The following is a 22379-nucleotide window of genomic DNA, read 5'->3' as shown; positions in this document are numbered from 1 at the left end:
TTTGCTTTTCAAACTCATATTCAATTAAAAATGTAAACAACTAATGTTTTTAGAAATGAGAAACGTTAATTCACTTTTCTTCTGGTACACAAAGAACATTAGTGTCTATGAAAATGACTTGGGTCACTGCTTTTTCAATAAAGGAGCAGAAACATTGAGGCAGGGTTGACTCATATTCATTAGTATCTTAGATTTACTGTCATCTACATTCCTTTTAAGCTCTTTTAAATGAGAGAGGACTTTATAAATGACAAGTATGTAAATCACACATTTTAATAAAAATTACTTAGTAATTTTATTATAAAATCACTCCTCACACAGACAAATCAGTCACAAGACAGTTCATCTTGACATGGCCTCTCACTGAAGTACCCAACTGTCACAAGGTCAATTAGAATGCAGAGAATATAGCCTATCCAGCACCCCTGGAAAATTACTTCATAACTCATATGTTGACAGGAAGTCTGCAGTATTATCTGAAAACCTTCTCATCTAGGCAATAAACTGAGTCATTTCTGTTTTTCCATCTGCATTTTGAAAAGCTAACACAAATGAAAGGAGAAAGAAACTGTGATGAAAGAAAAGTGAAAAAGCGAATGTCTTGGAGAGGAGCAGAAACTTTCAATACAAGAAGATGGCGATCATAGAGGATCTCTGTGTCCACTGAAGGCATGACTGAAACTGTTACGTGAAGCACACTTTTTAAACTTCACAAGAAATGCCCGACAATAAACAGATCCCGAAGAAAGCTATTAAGTAAGATGTGGTCACTTCTTCACTAGACGGGAAGACACAGTGGTTAACAACATGGGCTCTTAGTGTCATTTATGACAAAAGCAATTAATGAACAAAGGACTTTGTTCATCTGCTTCCTACAGAAATCCTAAAAAAACTACCAGTGTCAAAGTCTTGCACTATATGACTAATTATGTGGCCTTGAAGAGTTAATTTTTCTACCTTCAGTTTTCTTCCTAGGAAAATTGATATAAGAGCAGCTGTCCAATGGGGCTGATTTGAAGGCTGACAATAATAACAGCCAACACTTATTAAGTGCTTACTGTGTGCCAGGCACTATTAAAGTACTTTAGTAGAATAAATTCACTTAATCCTTAGAGCAACTATAAGGGAAGATAGATAGGATGGATACTATTATTATCCTTTTTGTAGAAAAGGAAACTGAGGCACAGAAATGTGCTCCAGGGACTGGAAGAATCAGCATCACTCAGGATCTTATTAGAAATGTGGACTCTCAAACCCCACCTCAGATGACTGAATCAAAATCTGCTTTTAAGTAAGATCTACAGACGATTTCTATACACATTAAAGTTTCAGAAGCACTTGACTTAACCACTTGGCTAGAAGTGGTGGGGCTAGAAGCACTTGACTAAACACCTGGCTAGAAGTGTATTAGAGAAAGCACATTAGAGGTTGATTTTTATGATTTCTTCAGGAAGCAGATGCACAAAGTCCTTTGTTCATTAATTGTTTATTTTCATAAATGACACCAAGAAAAACACATAATGACACCTAGCATACACATGTAAAAGGTGGTGGTTATCATTACAGTATTTTAGGAATAGTGTGTACATAGTTCTACCTGGAAGTAAAAGAATATATATATAATGAGCATAGACTAAAACAAGAAAACAAACAAACAAACAAACAAAGAACTGAAAGTATCACCTAACAGCATTGATAGGAATTTAAATCACAGAATTCTAGAACTTCAACATTAAAAGGGAACATGAAAAGCTAAGAATTCAAATATCTTGTTTTATCTCTATGGAAATGGATGCTGAGAGAGAAATGAAGTAATTTGACTAAGGTCAACCAGTAAATTAGGGGCATAACAAGGACCTGAACTTGGGCTACATGGCTTGGTTCCTAATCATGCAATTATCACTGGCTTCTCTTTATTCCCTGCTACTGCACAGGTCAAAAAAGACAATTGCATAAGTAAGCAATTAGGAGATGCAAACGGTTTCACATTACTGTTTAAAGTGCTCTGCTGACCACAGAGGCTACTTTAATATCTATGAATATAAAATATCTTCATAATGTGTTTCTTCAGAAACCAGTTGTTTACTGGCTTCATAGTATCTTTTCTCATGGGTGTTTTCCTGGCATTTGGTCAGAACATTGATGCAAAATTGGTGTGTAATATTGTAAACTTTGGGCAATAGCATAGCTAGCCTCCCCTGATAATCCCTTAATCTATCCAACATTAATTCTTATCATTCTATGCATCTTCACAGAAAAATTTTTAAAGGGTAACAATGCTTTTATCTTCTCTAAATTACATCATATCCTCCCCCACATATACAGGAGTCCCCATCTCATAAATATTTGTCTTCCAATCAGTCCAGCTAAATTTTATTTTCTGCCTGCCCTCTGCACACTAACCTTCCTTTGCCTTTGTAAAAATAGACACCAACTCTTGACCATTCATTTCTCTTCTTACCTCTCCATTCTTCCAAGATACTTTATCATGCAAAATATGTTCAGATGATTCTTTTAGTAAACTATTTATTCTTTCTTCAAATTGCTCAAAAATTCATTTTTCCCAAAGAGTCATTTCTTTACTAACATGAATTGCTGAGGATGAATAGGATTTTTTTTTTAATTAGGCATTTTATTCATCTTTACCATGCAATGCTATCTATAGAGACGGCTGCTCTCCTTCGGGCTTATTACCCAGTTTCAGTTCGGATGGTTTGTGTCCCCTCACATGTTCACCGTTCACGATCCCCACCATCACTGTGTGTTCGCTGCTCTCTGTGGTAATTCGGGATTTGCTGTGCACATCTGTCAAGAAGTAGTTTTGCCTTCTTATTCTAAGAGGATATTTAGATATACCCTTCCTAGACTGTAAATATTTTTCCCGTAAGTAAATCTCCTTCAAGGCCTTAAAGAAGTAGGGAGCTTACTGTGTGACGAAATGTATTAAAAATTAACAGAAAAAAAAACTGGAACATGATTCATCAAAATACTAACACACTGATTATCTATGGATGTTTGGATTATGAATGATAGTAACCTGTTTACTTTTGCTTTTCTGTGTTTCAAGGTTAATAAAATAACATATTAATACTAATTTTAACAAGGTTAAAGTTATTAGGAACAGAAGTTTTGGCTCATATTGGCATCTGGATAGTAATGCCCAACACATTGGCACAAACATCACTCCAAAATTCAAACAAAAATATTTTTTAAAACAATTAAAAGGATAAAAACCCATCTAACCTACAAAAGTTAAGACTGACAGGTAATCACAAAACGGAAGAAATGAGATTAAGATAAACCTACATAAAATTGTACTCACAATACGTTCCAACTTGACATCATGAAATAGAAATCACCAAAAACAAGAAGAAAGATCTTTGTTACTTCTCTTCATATGTTCCCAGACTCGAAGATCCAAGAAATTAAAGCTAAAGAATAAGGAAGGTGTTCCTTTCCATCTGGTATATTCTCCTCTGTGAAGAAAGGAGTCACTATGCCCATTTACCTTTCTTGCTACCAGATATTCTAATCAGCTGCCAAAAAAATAATCTAATTTAATTCTAACAGCAAGAATTAAACAACTTATATTTTGTCACCACAAAGCAGATTTTATATATATATATATATATATATATATATATATATATATAATTTAAGTGCCATTTAGAAACTAGAAAAGTTACTCTTCAATAACCCTTGTATAGAACGAGCCAAAACTACAATGACAGAACATTTGGAAAATAACAAAAATGAGCACACTACATATAAAATACAGCTGTATAGTCAAATAAAGTTACTTTAAAGATTTTTTATTAATTTCTAAAATACAAATTGGCAAAGCAGTTAACTCAAGAAGTTAGAAAAAGTAAAATAGTACAAACTTCAGGAAAACAAGCAAAAAGTATTAATAAAATGCAAATCAATAAATTAGGAAATAGTAAAATAGAGATAAATTAGAATGCATAAATAAATTCAAAAGCTAGTTATTTTTAAAAACAAACAGTATAAACTAATTTAGGCAGGTATAAGTTTTAAAACAAGAAGTGAAAAAAAAAAGCAGATACACAATCTAAAATAGAAAAAAATGGTTGAACTACAAAAAATATATTTTTTTTAATTTTCAATTTTGAAAAAAATTAAAGATCAATAACCACGAAATAAATTGGGAAATTCCATCAAAAAATAATTCATGGCCTACACAACTGATAAACAAATGTTTCTGGTCTTTCAAGTAACAGATAATTCTTTTGCTATTTAAGTTTTTTTAAAGTATAGAAAAACATGATATTCCTCTAAATTTTATCAATCTAAAATAATCAGAAATCTGACAGAGAAGATAAAACTACAATCCCATCTAACTTATAAATATTAACATAAAATATCTAAATAAAATATTAGCAAAAACAAACCTTTCAAAGTAATTCAAAACATTTTTTAAAATAGACCATGGGGCAGATGGAGGCCAGACAGAGGCCACTGAGGGGGTTGGAGAGGCTACACAGGGCAGCCAGCCTGGTCAGCCCGAGCTGCCACCGCCCCAGCAGCAGCAGCAGAAGCAGCAGCAGCAACAGCAGGAACAAGTAATGGCAGCAGAGGCAGGAGAAGCGGTGGCGTCCCCTAAGGACAACAGGTTTCTGAGCCTGGACTTGCCCACATGTGTCCTGTACAGGTGCAGAACAGAATGGGCTGATACAGAGCCAGTACCACAGAATGATGGTCTCAATCCAATGGTCTGGGTCACTTACAGCAAAAAATTTAGAGATGTTTATGATTATTTCCCTGCCGTTCTGCAACATGAAGAGCTTTTAAACTAACAAGAGATGCTATTGAGTTAAATGCAGCCAATTATACAGTGTGGTATTTTTGATAAGTTCTCTTAAAGCCATTTCAAAGGAATCTACATGAGGAAGTGTACCACATCACTGCAATAACTGAACAGCACAAAAATTATCGAGTTTGGCATCACAGGCATTAGTGAAATGGCTAAAAAATCCATCTTAGGAGCTTGAGTTTGTTCCTGATATTCTTAATCAGGATGCAAAGAATTATCACACCTAGGAACATTGACAGTGAGTATTCAGGAATTTAAACTCTGGAGTAATGAGCTGCAGTATGTAGACCAACTTCTTAAAGAGGATGTGTGAGAAATAACTCTGGAATCAAAGATACTTCATAATTTTTAACACCACTGGCTACAATAATCATGCTATGTTAAAGAGAGAAGTCCAGATCACTCTGGAAATGATCAAATTAGTACCATATAATGAAAGTGCCTGGACCTATTTGAAAGGGATTTTGCAGGATCATGGTCTTTCCAAACATTTCAATCTGCTAAATCAATTATTTGATTTACAGCCAAGTCACAGTTCCCCCTAACTGACTGCCTTTCTCATGGATATCTATGAAGATATGCTAGAAAACCAATGCCATGACAAGAAGGACACTCTTCATAAAGCATAGAGTTTTAAGAAATCCTAAAGAAAGGGACATTATAAGAAAAGAATATTGGAGATACATTGGAAGATCTCTTCAAAGCAAACACAGCACAGAAAAAGATCCACCAACAATTGTACAGCAGCAACACCATCTAGAAGAACTTGATGAAGCGCATTTATTTTTTTAAAGAGATTCTAACGCAGGAGTTTAAAACCAAATTGACCATTTCCTTTGCTTGTGGTATAAAATGTGCATTGCACAGGTGTTGCTTTTTAATGAGAACTAAGTGTAATGCTGCTTGGGTGCTGTTGCTACTCAGACTAGCTCTAAGTAATTTGACTCCTTCAAAGCGAAGTAATTCAGGGGAAGAGAGAAGAGACAGAAAATCCCTTAAAGGAACTTTTGTAGTCTTATCAACATTTACTCTAAACCATTAGCATCGACTCCTCCTTAAACAGTGTATGCATTAGGAGTTGTAGCATTAAGGGTTGTGGGTAACTTGGATATGAAGTCACCTAAATTTCCACTCAGGCAGCAGAGAATGCAATTGTTACATTAAAGCTGCTACGCCACACTCGGTACCTCGCTATCACTATAACTAATGCCAAAAGAATGATTCTGCAATAATATCATATATTATCCTAAAAAATAACAATAATAAAATAAAGTAAAATAAAGTACACCATGGCCGTGGACAGTTAGGAAACATTTTAAGAATGTTAGCATGGTTCTTTGACTCATTTAGAAAAAAAAAGTGCAGCTTGCTGTCAATGTTAATTTTACATAAACATGCTCTTTAAGGCTGAAGCAAATTTGAGTAGCTTTCAATGTGAAAATAAAATATAAAAACTGTCCCCTAATGTAACAGAAATGTATACATAAATCGGATTCATCAAATCAATCTTTGGCTAATGACTGTTCAAGAATGATGTTAATGTCATATGTAGGAATACATGTTTTCTAGGATTTGACATTTTCAGTGATTGAGAGTTACTATATTTTTTTGTAAATGGAAATACCACTACTAAAAAAGAAAATGCTATAAATAGAATGATGTCCTTTGTTCCCAAAGACTATCGACATACTATAGCGATGCGAAAATAATAATAGTGGGATATTTTGTGGCAAACTTTGGGAGTAAGGTTAGGATTGCAATCTGGAAGTTTATCTTGGGGTAAACACTGCAGCTGCACCCACTGCCAGCAAATATTCTCAGGGCAAACGGGAAACAGGTTAATATGTAAAAGAAAAATCTTTAATGTAAGTTATAACATCAATAAACCAAGGGAGATAAACCAACCATCTCAACAGATGCTGAAAAAGCACTTGAAAATAATTAAACATTCATTCTTGATAATTTGAAAAAAAATTAATAAAAGAGAGAAAAATGCTCTCAACCGAATAGCTAATAGTCAATTTCACTGATAAGTGTGCCTGAAGGCACAATTATTTATCATTGTTCCAAAAGTCTGACCAAAACTAATAAGATAAAATAAACCATAAATTTAAAAGAAGAGATAAAATCATCATTATTATTTGTATATAGTACGATCCTTTACCTGTAAAATCCAGCACAATCAATTCGAAAAATTTTATATGAGCTGTTTATCTGAAAATCCATAGGTTAAAACATATTTTTAGACTGGCTGCCCAGAGAGATCTCCAATATTGTACATTCTACTTCTTTAGAATAAAGTTTTCTATATCAGAGTGGTAAGCGGAACAGGTGACTCATTTTTCTCTACCCATGGAACTAAGATGCTATTGGTAAAATGATAGTTCTAATCTTTTTTGAAATTTTCTTCATTTTCATACTAAATGGAGGAATTTAGTATCCACTGTCAAAGTTATTTGAGTCATCTGAGAAAGTCCCATCTTAAATGGCATCACATATTCAACGGTTGCCATATAGTCACTTATTTATTCACTCGACAGAATGTTCTAAGTCCTAGAGCATGCTGCTATGCATTAAAGATACACAGATGAATTTGATCTCACTGAGCTTGATATACGGCAGCAGAAAAAGACATATGCACAAAAATTCAAGTGGGACATAACTCACATAATAAAAGCACGTGCTGTGAGACCATAAAAAGGCAGAGTCTTTACTCTTAGAACCCTTTCAAATACACACTTAAGGGTCTTCACACAGAACCAAAGACCAATACTATGAACTCAGAATAGTTTTGAAATTACTGAATTAATATATCAGCTACTCTGGGGAAACCAAGTGATGCCTTAGTGTTCAAAGTTATCACCTAAATATAGTACATGAACTGCTACTTGCTAAAAACAAACAAACAAAAATACCTACTTGTCTATTAGACAATCCGTTGATACATTTTCACCTTGATCTGATTTGCTGTTTTGTTGTTGTTGGAGTACAATGGCCAACTGGGCTGAAGCTGCTGCCCAATCAGCAAGCATACTGCTGTGACATAAGGTAACTCCTTGAGTTGCAATGACGTTACCTACTAGCCTGTTTAAACTTAACCTTTAAATCCTGAAACACAGCCAGGCTACTCAGGCCTATCTTGAGCACCCTGACCCACTGTATTTGCAGCAGGATGCCAGAGCCTGTGCCATCTGTCAGGTAGAAGTGGGGCAACTAGACGAAGGACAAGTCAAAGACTGCCTTTGGACCCAGCAGAGGCCCAGTGAACAATAATGGGGCTGTGAACTGAGACTCGGTAACCAATAAACCAAGGTTCAGAAATCAAAAATACAGCTGCTCTTACTTAAACATAAGCTCTGGCCAGAGCATAAGTCTAGGAGAAAGGGTTACAACTTCTGTGAGCTTTGCAAACAATGGCTTCAGGCACAAATTACAGATTAAAATTACAATGCAGCCTTCATGTTTGCTCAATAGGAAATAAAAAAAAAAAAACTTGATTTGACAGCAATCATTTCGGCCTCAAATACAGAGATGGTGGTAGTCAATCAAATATTTATTGAGCATCTAATGCTCTGTATTAGGATCTATGTTAGGAGCTACAGAGCAACTCGAAAGAAGTGTAAGATATGGTCCCTGACTTCAAGGCAATTACAGTCTAGTTGACAAGTCATACTCTACCATAGTACCCTAAACTTATTCTTCAAAACTCTTAATACAAGTACTTATCACACTAATTTTTTAAACATCTATTACCCTAGGATGCTCTAAACTCCATGAGCTACTACTTTATGTTCAATGCCAAGTGCATAGTAGCTGCACAATATGTCTCAAATAGATGAATAAGTGGATATATAATTGACATGTTAGACACTTTTTTAAATGAGCATTGTCTGAATTGTGTTTAGTGTAAATAAGCACAAAAGCTGAAGAGACCTCTAAGGGCTTGAGTGATGGGAAAAAGCTAATTACTATCTTTATGTCCTCCATAGAGATAAAGACAAATCAAACACAGCCAAATATAGGAGCTTAAAATGTCTACTTGGTTTGTTAATTAAAAGCTGACCCTGCAGCTCCACGGCCCCACCAACCACGCCGTGCTCTCCCCCTACTGTCTCCTCTGAGCTATGTTCTCCCCATACCAATTTCAGGAGAGCGGGAATACAGTTCCATTCTTAATTCCGCCACACGGAAAACCAGGCTGTGAAGTGTAATAAATCATTAGTGAATTTGAAGATAGCATGAGTACAACCCACAGGAATCTACACTGTTAGTAGAGGTGGCCACTCAGAGCCACTGGGAAGGTCTGCTGAGGCTGGCAACACCTTTTCTGGTTACCTCAGAGTTTGCAGGTGCCTGTACAGGCTGACTCATCCCTCATGTTGATATTGTGCAAATGTTACCAGGCTGCTGTGAATGGATTGAGAAAGAGTTCATCCAAGCACTGTCACCAAGTTTAGAGTTTAAATTGTCCAACACATACATGTCTCCTCCCAAATTCATGATACAATAATTATCTGCAGTGGTGAGGGGAATCCTCTTGCCCCGTGCTTAAAAGGCCTGTTTTCTTTTTTTCATTGGGTACACTTTCATTGTCCCTTTTTCTGATATTGCTGATAGAATCCAATCGGCACTTCTTACATTTGTTTGATTTTCCCTTTCTTCTCTCAAAATTATTCCTCTACTGCATACAGACATGAACATTGTTCGTTTTCTTGCTTTTTAAAAAACATTAGCTCAAATAAGTCAAACAGAAAAAGTTGAAAACCACATGATGTCACTTATATGTGGGCTATAAATCTAAAAGCAACAAAGAAACATGATAAACAGAAATTTATGGACATGGACTATGGGCAGTGAACACACACTGTAATATATATATGACTTACTGTTGAATTATACACATGAAATTTATTGAATTTTGCAGATCAATGTCACCCCAATAATTTTTAATAATAAAAAAATAAAGAAAAAGAAAAAATTAGCTCTATCGTGATTTCTATTTTCATTTCTGATGTAACTGCACAACCCCGCTTACAAGCACTCTCTATTATTTTCACTGCTTTTGCGCTATTGGATCACGATGTAATTAATGGCATTCATAAAACATGACAAATAATTATGCATCTTCAAACTGGGGTGCAAGTGCCCCTGGGTTATATAAAAACGTTCCGAGGATAAGCAACCATGAATAGTTGTAAGCAATGAATTTCCAGATCCTCAGCTTCATTCTGAGAATGAACCTGTAATAGACCTATTTTCTGGACCTTGCCTTCCGTAACTATACACATGGAAATCCGAATGCATCTTTTTACTTATCTTCTGACACCAGTCACCTACCAACCACTACTGTGATTGCTTATTCATTCATATCATATACCTGCCACATTTAGATTAATGAGAATAAGCTAATATACCTTTTGTACACCTAGTATCCTCCACTGTTTTTGCTGTTGAATTCCACTGAAACCTATCTCATTCCAATAATCAATAATACCCAGATGCAGATAATGTGCTAACATATCTATGAGCCTTTTTCAGGGGTTTCAATTCAATATGGCAACATAAAAAGATCCTAAACTCACCTCTTCCCATGAATACACTGAATCTACCACTACATATGAAACAATTCTCTCTGAAAAAGAAATAAAAATAAAAACTGGCTGTCAACTCCTACTCAACAGGCTAACAAGAGAAGGTCCACACTGAAGTGTGTTGAAGCTGGGACACAATCTCACCATAAAATCCCCCTCTGATCCAGGGAACCACAGTCAGGGGGGAACTCAAGCTCAAGCTTCTCCCTGAGGAGCAAAGGGTTTGAATCCCACATCATGCACCCTAACTTTTAAGACCAGCGCCTGAGATGAGCCCCCCAAAAATGTAGCTTAGAAAACCAAGAGGGCTCACGTTGGGACTCACCCGTCCTAAGCAGGGTTCCAGCACAGAAGCAGCTGATGGAGAGGCTCCCGGACTTCGTGTGGGACTCATCTGCTTGTCTTCCAGCTTTGGCCTGAAGGCAGGTCTCTGATGTGACACACATTTGGGGGCTTCCTACTGGGGAGCGCTCCAGGGATGGGCGCTGGCGGCACCATCATCACACTAGCTGTCTGTCCCACAACAGAGCACCAACACCTCCCGGAAAGGAGCTTTTGCACCTGTCTGATGCTCGGTTTTTACGTGCGGAAGCTTGTTTTACTTTCGCACCACCGGTTTTACGTCAGCGCACTGGTTTTATGCCCAGAGCCCCGGTTTTACTTCCGGAGCCCTAGTTTTACGGCTAAAGCCACTGTTTTACGTCGAGTCCCAATTTTACGTCAGGAGCCCCATTTTACGTCTGGAGTACTAGTTTTTTAGTTTTACCCCCAGAGCCCAGGTTTTCCATCTGGAGTCCTCATTCTACATCTGGAAAGCCAGTTTTTGTGACTTCCATCCAGGGCACACTCAAGTCACCTGGCACTGGTGGCCAGCAGGGCTTATGCTTCTCGTCCCGTAGGACTGTACATATTTGTTTGAGCCTTTTTCATATTTTACCTTTATGTTTATAAATGTAACTATAAATATTTGCAAAATAAGTTGCTTTCTGTTATAATAAAGTTAAATCTATTCAGAGTACATTTTTTCTTACATCTATCAAAAAATATTAATTTCAAATTTCAATTCATTTATATACATAATTTTTGCAAAGTATATGTGATCAATATAAGATAGTCAAGCACAAAAAATTACATAAGATTATGTTTTGTAGAGGAAGTTGAATGGAAATAAGGTCAAGAGGAAATGGAATGGTATAAAATATTAAAATCTTGTTCACATATTTTTAATGTGGCATTGTGGCTATTGAATTGATATATTAAGAATCTATTGAAAAATTTTTTAAGTAATGTGATAGTTTGTTTTAATATTAATATTTATAATTGGCCAGAAATACATTCTCAATAACTTAAATATTTTAGCTGTTAATTTAATGTGGGAGAAACAGATTTTTTTCAGTATTGTTTTGATGTGCAAGCAAAGAGTTTGCAATGTTTTTAACTTGAGACTTTTTTCAGATGAGATGTAGGTTGGAGGTGAACTATCAGTTGATAGTCACAGCTGGCTTTGTTAACTCTCATAGTGGTGGCTAACTTGATAATGCTTTCTGTTATTGGTTCTCCTTGAAAAAAGGAAATGATAGGCTCAGAGTGTCCAACTGTCAATCTAAAGAAAGCTGTGAAAGCCAGAGGGCTAACACAGACGCTTTGAAGGAGACTCATCTCTTCCAGCTGCAGGTCAAACTGTTGAATATTAGGCACAGAATCTAATTCTAAAGATAGCAAGATTGCAAAAGAAACTAAATATAGGCTTGAGATTCACCCATGCCAAACCCAAGGCCTTGTAAGAAAAATGGGCTACTCTGAGATGTAGGGTGAGGATGTTTCCTGGATGAATCAGAAAATCTTCATCTCTTATATTTCCCTAAACTCTTCAGGAAGCCAAACGTGAAGGAAAGCTTGGATACCCTGCAAGGCCTTCATTTGAAGCTGATGCATGTCCTCAAGAACCACCATCCCTCATTACCCTCAGGCCAATAACAAGGTCAGGTCTTCGCACAGCTGACGCAGGCATACACAGCCCATACTCTGGAACGAAATAGCTTACACTTAGAGGAATCACAGTACTTAGCTAATATGTACCATAGGAACTGAGAGAACACATGCAAGAGTAGATCTTGAAAGTGTTGGTCCAAGGGAAGAGATATAAAACCAGATAAGGGAGAATTTATTGAAAAGGGGGACTACTACTAATACACTGCTGGGATCCTTTCTTGGAACTTAGATATGATAGGTCCGTAGGAAATAAGATGAACATGCCAGAACTTCGTTGGCATAATATTAAGGGTCAGAAAGCTCAGGGAGGTTGGAATATTAAAGCGTATTTATTACGTAAGAATCCAATCCATGTCTATGTTCCCTGGAAGGGCCCAGAGGATATCCCTTCGCTAGAGCAAAAGAATGCATGGGTAGGGCATAAGGAGGATCTTTAAGAAACAGTAAGGGAAACACAGTACTGACAGTAGAAGATGGTACCATATAGCTCCTCCCTAGAGTCAAAAGGGATGCCAGAATTCCAGATTAATAGGGATCAGCTGTTACCATTTAATTGTGGATGTAGTTACCAAGTCATAAGGTCGGAAGTGCATTGAGGTAATTTGTTGATTTGTTGATAGAATGATAGAAATAATACACTCAGGATCAGATCCAGAAGGCACCAGTAAATTATATAAAAAGGCAGCCCTGACTCCTATGTCATATAGCTTTGTTGTACTAACACCAATCCCTCAATTTATATATAAAGCCTCATGGGAAAGGCAGACCTTATCAGTAGGTTGGAAGAGACCACTTCTCCCTCCTCGGTGACTCGGCTAAGGCATTAGCTAGAAGAAAACACTACAGGACTGAGAAGTTGTTCTCAATAATATGATGTATGTGCTGAATCAACAGCTAAAAAACAATACTATATTACCAATAGCTATAATGCATGGGTCTCGGGAGCAAGGAGTAGAAATCAGATTGGTTCTTCTCAGCATCACCCCCAGTGTTCCATTTGCAGAATGTGTGCCTCTTGCCTCCCACATTGGGGCGTCTCTGTTGATGACAAAAGCAAGGGACACCATAGGAACCTGCTTGGTGTCCACATATGCACACAGAGGTATAGGAGTTACTCCTTGTGGAGAAAAACTTTGACTAGTGGGGTGTAACTAATGAAAAAACATTTCCCCTAAGATGCATTTCATTCTGTTCCTCAGAAGCTTCCTGGAACTGAACAACCTGTCTTCCTCATAGTGGTTCTAACTTGATAACACTTCCTTGTGTGGACTTCCCCTTCTCGTTTGCTTCAGTAGGTCTTTCCCTCACTCCTGCACTCCGCATTAACAGTCCACAGTAAAGTACTCAGGCTCTCCTTTCTGAAGAACTCTAAGTAGGAAAGGTCCTGTGCTAGCAGTTTACTTAGAAATTCACCCCCAAACATTATTAGCCTCTCCTCTGCTAGAAACAAGCTTCTAGCAATCGTTTTTCTTTCTCTCTCGCTCTCTCTCTCTCTTTTTTTTTATAATATATTAAGGTACAACTTATATACAATGGTGTGCACAGATCTTAATTGTACAGCTCAATGCATTTTTAAATTTGTATATCCTTCTTGCCAACAAACTTTAAAGATAAATTCTCTCCCCCCAAAATAATTTAAACTCGTATCTGCACAGGTGCTTCATCACATGTGGATCTATTCTCTTCTTTCTATAAGCGAAATACCACTGCTCTAGCTCAGGCCTCAGCAACTCTCACTACAGCAATCTTCCAATGGGCTTCCTCTGGTCTTAACGTCTTTTAATTGGTCCTTCACTGCCACCAGAATAAGTTATCTCAATGGCAAACCTGAATTTGTTCACTCTCCTGCCTAAAATTCTTCAATGGCTCCTCATTTCTTAAAGGATGACACTGAGCTTCCTTATCTTGGTACCTAAGGCCTTTCAGGATCCAACCTCTGCTTACCTTTCTAATCTCATTTTCTGCCGCTCCTCAGTTCTTGCCTTAATACTTACCATCTATCACCTCCTACATTGGCCTTGCTGTTATCCCAGCTAGAATGACCTCTTCTTTATTTTGCACTGACTCTCACCACTGCCTATCTACCTGAATAAATTTTACTCACCCATTTTAGCTCAGATTGTAGCTGTCTCATGCCAGAAGCCTCATCTTATTTCCTTTTCCCAAGCCACAACTGCTCTGTTACAGGCATCGTCCTAGCCTGAGGCCTGGCACCCTAAGGTGTCCTGGTTACCCATAGCTGAGTCACTGCTGAGCTATTCTCACTGATGGCTCATGGCATCACAGGTCCCAACCTACTGGGTTCTAGTTTTCCATGTCCCTAGTATTGTCTTAGTTACTGTCTACTTTTTCATGTCTCTGCTTGATATTCTAGTTCCTCAAAGTCTAGGTCTTCCACCCTTTATCCTCTTCTTCTAGAAACTATGTCTCTGATCCCTGATGGCTGCCTGCCAAGTGCACCTGGGTTAATTGCTTGACCTTCGAATCTCTATGAGTCACCTGTCCCAGATCTTGGGCTTGGTTAGACCAAAGGTGTGTGCTATCTGTCCTTCTTACCTTTGGGCCTGGCATCCAGTTTTGTACTTTCCTTCAAACTCATTTTATATTGATTTTCCTGGATGTAATTATAATCCTAATCTTCCCCTGGTCAGTTTTGCCTCTCAGAACTTAAAGTAATTCAAAGCAGAACAAAGCTTTGGAGTGAATTTAGAGGTAGTAACTCACTCAGAGTGGGCTCAGCAATTCGCCAAATTTTCTGACATCGAGGAACTGACAGTTTGGTGGGAGAATGCCAACAAACAAGCTCTTACGAAGTCATCAGAAAGTGGACATTTACAAGACAACCACTTCATAGTTCATTAGCCTCCCTCTAGGCTACCTGCCTTAAATTATTTCATCGACTTATTTTTTCCAAATGCCCTAAAATGCAAACCATTTTTGCTTCCCCCAACATCTCTGAAATTGTATTGGTAGAAAAAGTTGAAACTTTGTCCCAAAGAAGACTGGGGCATTATTTATATATTTATATGTTAGCAATGTTTCCTTTATGTTCAGCATCAATTTGTTTGTGTTTCCCTAACTCATCTGCATCCTTCCTTCCAGTAATAAATGACATCCAATTTAACAAGACCTCCTTATTGCACACAGGGTAACATTTGGTACATCATGTATGGCTGTCCCCTGCTTTGATGGATGTCATGGAATTTGGCTATCTACTCCAAAATTTCCTTCCTTGCTTCTCCTCTTTTAATTCCCTGAAAAACTAAGGCGGGGATTAATATAGATGTCCATGCTATTTTCTCATTAGTCATTTCTAAATCACAACAGGAAAATGGTTAACCAGGTCATTTTAGGATCTTTGGCTATTTAAAAAAAAAAAAAAAAAAGCTTTCCTCCTCATTTCTTTGTTATTGTTTAGTTGTTGTAAAGTTTACTAAATCACTGATTGTTTGATCTGCAGTTTTCAGGGGAGAGAATTGTGTTTTGCTGAGTAAAGTACAGGATGCTCCATTCTCTATGTTAAAGATGAGATATTGATTGATTTTTTTAAATGATATTTGCGTTGGGAATATATATTACTGCTGAAGTATTTTTTTCAAATTGAACAATTCACAAATGGATTCAAAATGGCTCTTTACGGATTAAAATACTTCTGAAGAGTACATGATCTATAATAACAAAGTAAATCACCAGTATGCGAATAAAATATTGATGATGTCTTCTTTCCCCCATTAATTGAACTTTACATCTAGTGTTTCAGTTTTTGTGTAATGGGATGGCATTATATTCACACTGATTCTAGCCTAAAAATGTTTCAATTAAAATTTCATCATAAAAAATATTCTTTGTTTCAATGATATTGGGCTAGAAACAAAAGCTAAAGTGACATTTTCAAAATAATTCATTTGATATTGGTAGCTTATCAGTGACTTTGTCATAAACTCAGGACAATCTCATTGAAAAATTATCTCTTGAACTGCCACAAAATCGTGGAGAAAATAGATTTTTGCCTCACTCATAAGCATTAGCTCTTGATTCAACCAAAAAGGAATTTTAAAACATTCATAAAACTTATCTCAGCCTATGGAGAAAGGTGCTTATTTAACTCATGTTCTCCCACTTAGACCCTATGAACAAACTGTTTTTTATATTGCAATTTCAGTCGAGGGTTCTGGAAACAATATCCCAGTTATCCTCCTCATCATAATCATCATCACCATTACCACCTGTGTGTGGTCAACCATAAGATGGGTATAGCAAGACTGAAACCAGGGATTTTCAAACGGTTGACTCTAAAGAAAGAGGGTGGAAATACAGCTCCAAAATCAAAAGGAAGGACCTGGCAGGGTGTCAAAGCTGAGGCTAGTTATCAGGTATCCAGTATAAAGACAGTAAGAACCAGCGAGGGAAACACAGCTGATACAAGATCCTGTTTCTTGGCTTCTGAACCATGGCTTTTTCATTGCGATTATCATCAACTATAACAGGATGTAGAGTTCCAGAATGGGTATATATTTACATTTTAGGAGAACAAAAGAAAATGACATTAATGTTAAAAGAAAAAAATGTCACCAGGGAAGAAAAATAAGAGAGACAGTCATAAAGAAAGATTGCACTTGGAGTTAAACCCCTGTTAAATCCTATGAAAGTGATGACACATTGGGTTAAACTATATACACTTCAAAACAAGCTATACTATTCATCTTATACTACAGAGGAGGAATTAGGCTCAGAAAGTTTAAGTGGTATGTCCAAGATCATGCGGCTGAGAGTAATGAGGGAGAATTGAATACCATGTTCAATGAATGCAATGGTCGTCTGTTCTAGTGCAGATGCCAGCGGTCCTCCAACTGAGCTCATGTTACTATCACATAAAGATCTCTGAAAAAGTCCCTGTGCCTGGGCACCCCTCAGGGTCAGCTGAATATAAATCTCTAAGGGAGCCGAATATCATTGTTTTTAAAAAGTCTGCTGTGTAATTACAACGTGTAATCAAGGTTGAAAACACTATGCTGGTAAAAGGCTACCTAAAAGCTGCGAATTAATAGGCAGTGAAAAAGCCACCCATCCAGGACACAAAGTAACCAATATTTCCAAAGACCTTATTGATGGAGTTCCTGGAACTGGCCAAAACAAATATTTTTGGCCAGAAGCATATTAGCAGATGATTCCTTTCAGCATGTTTATAGCTAATTCATAGCTCAGAAAGGAAGTTGAAAAACAATGATAAGTGGATATAACTTCCTGTTAAAAACTCAGAATTGCATAGATATTTCCTGTAGGAAATATCTAAGTTAATTGGGGCATAAGAACTCACTTGAAAGGCCACTGCAAGAAAATAATCAGAGCCTAAAATTTCTCAGTCCCCTTTGCAATAAAGCCTCTTTACTTTTCAGAATAATTCAGTATGTAAAGCTTTAAGACATGTAAAGAAAAAGATCAAGAGAGAAGTCAAGCTGGAGTCTTATAATAAGCAGTTTATTTAAAGATTAGGAGTGAAAAACATTGTTTAGAGAGAGAGGATAACAAAGAGAAAGGTGCCTAGGACTGAACTTTAAGGACCTTAAGATCCTCTTAATAAAGGAGTGGTGGAAAGGCAGAAGGAAAATGGGAGAATGTAGGGACGTGAAGCTAATAGAGATCAAGGTTTCCAGAAGTGAAGAGTGTCCATCTAATCAATCACTGCTGGGAAATTAAGGATGATGAAGACAGAGGAGTGTTCACTGCATTTGGTAATATGGATGTCACCAGTGACCAGTGACATTTTTTGCCATGTATTTTATTCCAAATAAACAATTATACCTCAAATGTGTTCTGCCAAGAAATTATACCTCTTATGTGTTTAATGGTCAAGTAAGTTGGAAATCCTGACCTAGATCAATTTTACTGCTAATATTTTTAAAGTTCCTTTTACACAACATAAACTTCAGTTCTTTGAGAGGGGGAAGGGGAAAGAAGCATTAGAAAAGCTGTGTTAGAAAAGAGAAAAATAAATATTTAAATTTATCTAACCAATGTTGACAAAAAAATCATACCATACTTCTATTTATTTCTCTTAACCCATAAAAATTTTTAACAAAGTGTGCTTTAATTTTTTTAGTTTCACTACTTCAAATGTTTGTAAATGACAGGATGCTCTTTAGAAAATTGTGGTTGGAGGTAAATTTAGAAAAGTTTGGGTTTGTGATCTTTACTTACCAATTTTTAAAAAGTAGAGTCGTACTATATGATTTCAATTATATGACATTCTGGACAGTAAATAGTAAAAATATTCATTTCCAGGCTTTCAGAGGGAGAAGGGGAGGATTGGCTAGGTGATGTGTGGGGACTGGTCAGGAAGTAAAATTATTCTGTGCGATACCATCAAGGTTGATCCACGACATGCATTTTTCAAAACCCATGTAACTTTATAGAACAAACAATAAACCTTAATGTATACAATTTTTTTATTAAAAATTATTGGAGTAACATTAAGAAAATCACATAAGTTTCAAGTGTACAATTCAACAGCATGTCATTTATATTTAGAAGGTCTGAGGAATCTCAGGAAGAATCCAGACTATGACAAGAGAATCTGTGTTACAAATGTATGAAATAGCCTCACTGAAGGGGAGTGGAGGAGAAAAGGTGCTAATCTAAGTAAATTTAGAAATGGTGGAGTCTGTAAGATTAAAGGCAAAGGAACTGCTGATAAGCACTATAATCGGTAAAGCTATTTCCCACAGGAGTACAGGGGTAAGGCATACCAATTCTGATTCTCCTGTACATATGTACTATAACTGAACAATAAATAAATGGATAGCAGATGGTGGGAGCCAGGTTTCTCAACATTGGCGTGGGAAGTTATAGAAGAGCAAGGGGTAGGAGCTAGTATGATCTAACGCCTTGCCCACACCTCTAAATTTCCATGTGGACACCCACAGTAATGGTAATGCACTGGGTCCTACTTCTTAAGTGACCTTGATTGTAGCTTCCCAAATCTGAAAATAGAAATTTGAATAAGTTTCATTTCTCAGAATATTTATGCCTTATACACTGGGCTATATGTTATTTTTTTTTTAAGATTTTAAATTGTGATATTCAAATAAGTTTTAGTGGATTCTATGATATCTGACAATTAGTGAAGATTGTCTACAAGATTTAATAACAAAAATTTCAAAAATCAAATAACTTCTTGGCAACTTAAGAAGCTAAACTTCAAGGAAGTTTTCACTGGGGAAAGATTCTGTGAAGTGTCTTTTCAATTAACTCATATTAGATATGTCAGCAAAGCACCTAAAATTGCCATTGTGTCCAATACCTGCCTTGTTTCTGACTCTTGGGCGGGAGGCAGTGGATAAGGCTGTGAGAAGATTAGGGATTTGTCCTTTTCAGCATCGCTCATACAGGGGCTCCTTTGCATGTCACCTCTCAGTTCTGCATGAGGGAAGATGAGAATGCAATTAAAATCTTAATTTACCACAACATAGAAAAGCCTACATTACAAATCCTAAATGTTATCTTATTTTACGGGAATTTTAATTACCTTTTGATATTTAGTTCCTGCGCACTGGTTTGAAGTGTACAGACTTGAAATTTTAGACAGCTAGATTTAGGGTTTGACTTGGATATGCATAAAATGAAATACATTTTCCAATGTATTTTCCTTTTCAAATTCTTTTGAAATTTAAGTACTATACCCTATCTCAGGTAGAAAATTACCTAAAAGTAGGATATTAGGGCAAGACTGAACTTTACAAATCATCTTACCTACTTCCTCTTCCCCTTTTGACTGTTGGGGAAAAAAATGTCCAAACCGAGTTGTTACTTCTGAGCTCCCACCTAATGATAGGCATTGTACCAGACGTTGAATATGTATTATACCATCTAGTCTGCTCAATGCCTTCATGAAGAATTCAATATTCCCTAGTTTAAAAAGAAGCAAACTAAATTACAAAAGGTTAAGTAAAATAACTGAGTCACTCTGGAAGTAAAATCTTTATGGAGACTTGAACCTAGAGCTGAGATTCAAAGGCTGTGTTCCCGCTCCAACACCGAACAACTCAAAGAGGTAACAGGCTGTTAAGCCAGTAAGTCCACTGCAAACTTTTCATTTACCTCTAATTAAACATAATATTTCCTTCTATTATAAATATAAATTAGTAGCCACTAGTAGCCACAAGTTTTAAAGTACCTATAATTTTATCTCCATTAGAAAGCACAAATATTTTGATATCACAGTGTAGCTGTTACAAATACCTGAAAATATTATTTGTGCTCATTATTGATATGAAGTTATGTGGTCGTTGTCTGTGTACTAGATCTTGTTTTTAACAAGTTAATAAAGCGCATTTCACAAATCTTTAAAAATATTGATAAATATCTTTCAAATAACATTGGTTTTTCACTGAAATTTTAAGTATTTGATTTTATGTATTAAAAATTCCATTCTGCAAAGAGACCTAAAGATTGCACAAGACTGCCTAAAAGTTTTTTACACTAATAAGATTAAAAACTACTAACCTAAGGCCATGTAATTAGGAACATTTTAATACATGATGACATACAAATTGGTTTTGTTTATTGTATTTTGATTGAATTAAGACATCAGTTCTACTAGCCAATAGTCTCCAAACTGGACATCACATATTTCTCAAGTAATTTCTCATAATATATACTCTGTGAAAGGATCTTTTTTGGTAAGCTTATAAATCAGCCTTTTGCATTTGTATCATCAGAAGAAATTCGATCATTCGCTGCCACTTCACCTGTTCTTAAATACTGCACCTTACACAGAGTAGGTCAGTCTATGATGAGATTTCAGGGATACTAGGAAGGATTTTGTTTTCATCTTCCTTCTTCCTCTACTAGATTCATGGTAATTACTGATGCCCGTAACTCCTTTTAGGATTTAGGAGAGTCCCTTAGAAAAATTTTGTATTATGATTAGGGATAAGAATTAATAGTAACATGCCCTCTAGGAAGAAAATAATTATTAACAATCACACAGAGGCATAAATATGTGACAACAGACATTTGCACAAAGAAAAGTTTTCATAGATCTGTGCAGTAAAAAAGCATCAAGCCTTTCCGCCCAGCCGCAGCCATCCGGCAAGCAGAGGCGGGCGCTTACAAGTGCGTACAGGAGCTGTGGAGGAAGAAGCAGTCAGATGTCACGTGCTTACTTCTCAGGGTGCGCTGCTGGCAGTACGGCCAGCTCCCCTTGCTCCACAGGGCGCCCCGCCCCACACAGCCTGATAAAGCGCACGGGCTAGGATACCCGGCCAAGCAAGGTTATGTCATATACAGGATTCATGTGCGCTGCAGCGGCTGCAAACGCCCAGGTCCTAAGGGTGCGACCTATGGCAAGCCTGTCCATCACGGTGTTCGCCAGCTACAGTTTGCCCCATGCCAGGGAGCGAGCTGGACGCCACTGCAGGGCTCTGAGAGCCCCGAATTCTTATTGGGTTGGTGAAGATTCCACGTACAAATTTTTTGAGGTTATCCTCATTGATCCTTTCCATTAAGCTATCAGACGAAATCCTGACACCCAGTGGATCACCAAAACAGCCCACGAGCCCAGAGAGATGCGAGGGCTGACGTCTGCAGACCGCAAGAACCGTGGCCTCGGAAAGGGCCGCAAGTTCCACCATCCTATTGGTGGTTCTCACCGTGCAGCTTGGAGAAGGCACAACAGTGTCCAGCTAAACCGTTACCGCTAATACAATGTTTGTAAAATTCTTACCTAATAAACAATTTAGGACGGTCAAAAAAAAAGGCATCAAGGAGGTAGAACAAGAACACAGCAAGAGAAACAGCACCAAGGTCGTTCCCAACTTTGCCTGCAGTTGGCTCTAAACATCAATGATTCGCTTCTAGTTGTTATAATTTCCAGTTCGTGGGTTTGTCATGTGTCAACGGGAGTATTAATACGGTGCTTGCCACTTACATACAGGCTGTGTGGTGAAGACTGCCAGCCTCCT

At 37.1% G+C, this 22379-nt stretch overlaps 2 pseudogenes; both read left to right on the top strand.

The window, feature by feature from the left end:
* Window positions 1–5715, top strand: part of LOC107512425 — a 35498-nt pseudogene extending 29783 nt beyond the window's left edge.
* A 15556-nt stretch (window positions 5716–21271) lies between these two features.
* Window positions 21272–22118, top strand: LOC107512426 (annotated as a pseudogene).
* The last annotated feature ends 261 nt before the right edge of the window (window positions 22119–22379 follow it).

This window comes from Rousettus aegyptiacus, unplaced genomic scaffold, assembly GCF_014176215.1.
Source record: "Rousettus aegyptiacus isolate mRouAeg1 unplaced genomic scaffold, mRouAeg1.p scaffold_m13_p_8, whole genome shotgun sequence".
Lineage (NCBI taxonomy): Eukaryota > Metazoa > Chordata > Mammalia > Chiroptera > Pteropodidae > Rousettus > Rousettus aegyptiacus.
The sequence above is the reverse complement of the archived record's forward strand: the minus strand, read 5'-3'. Positions and strand labels throughout refer to the sequence as shown.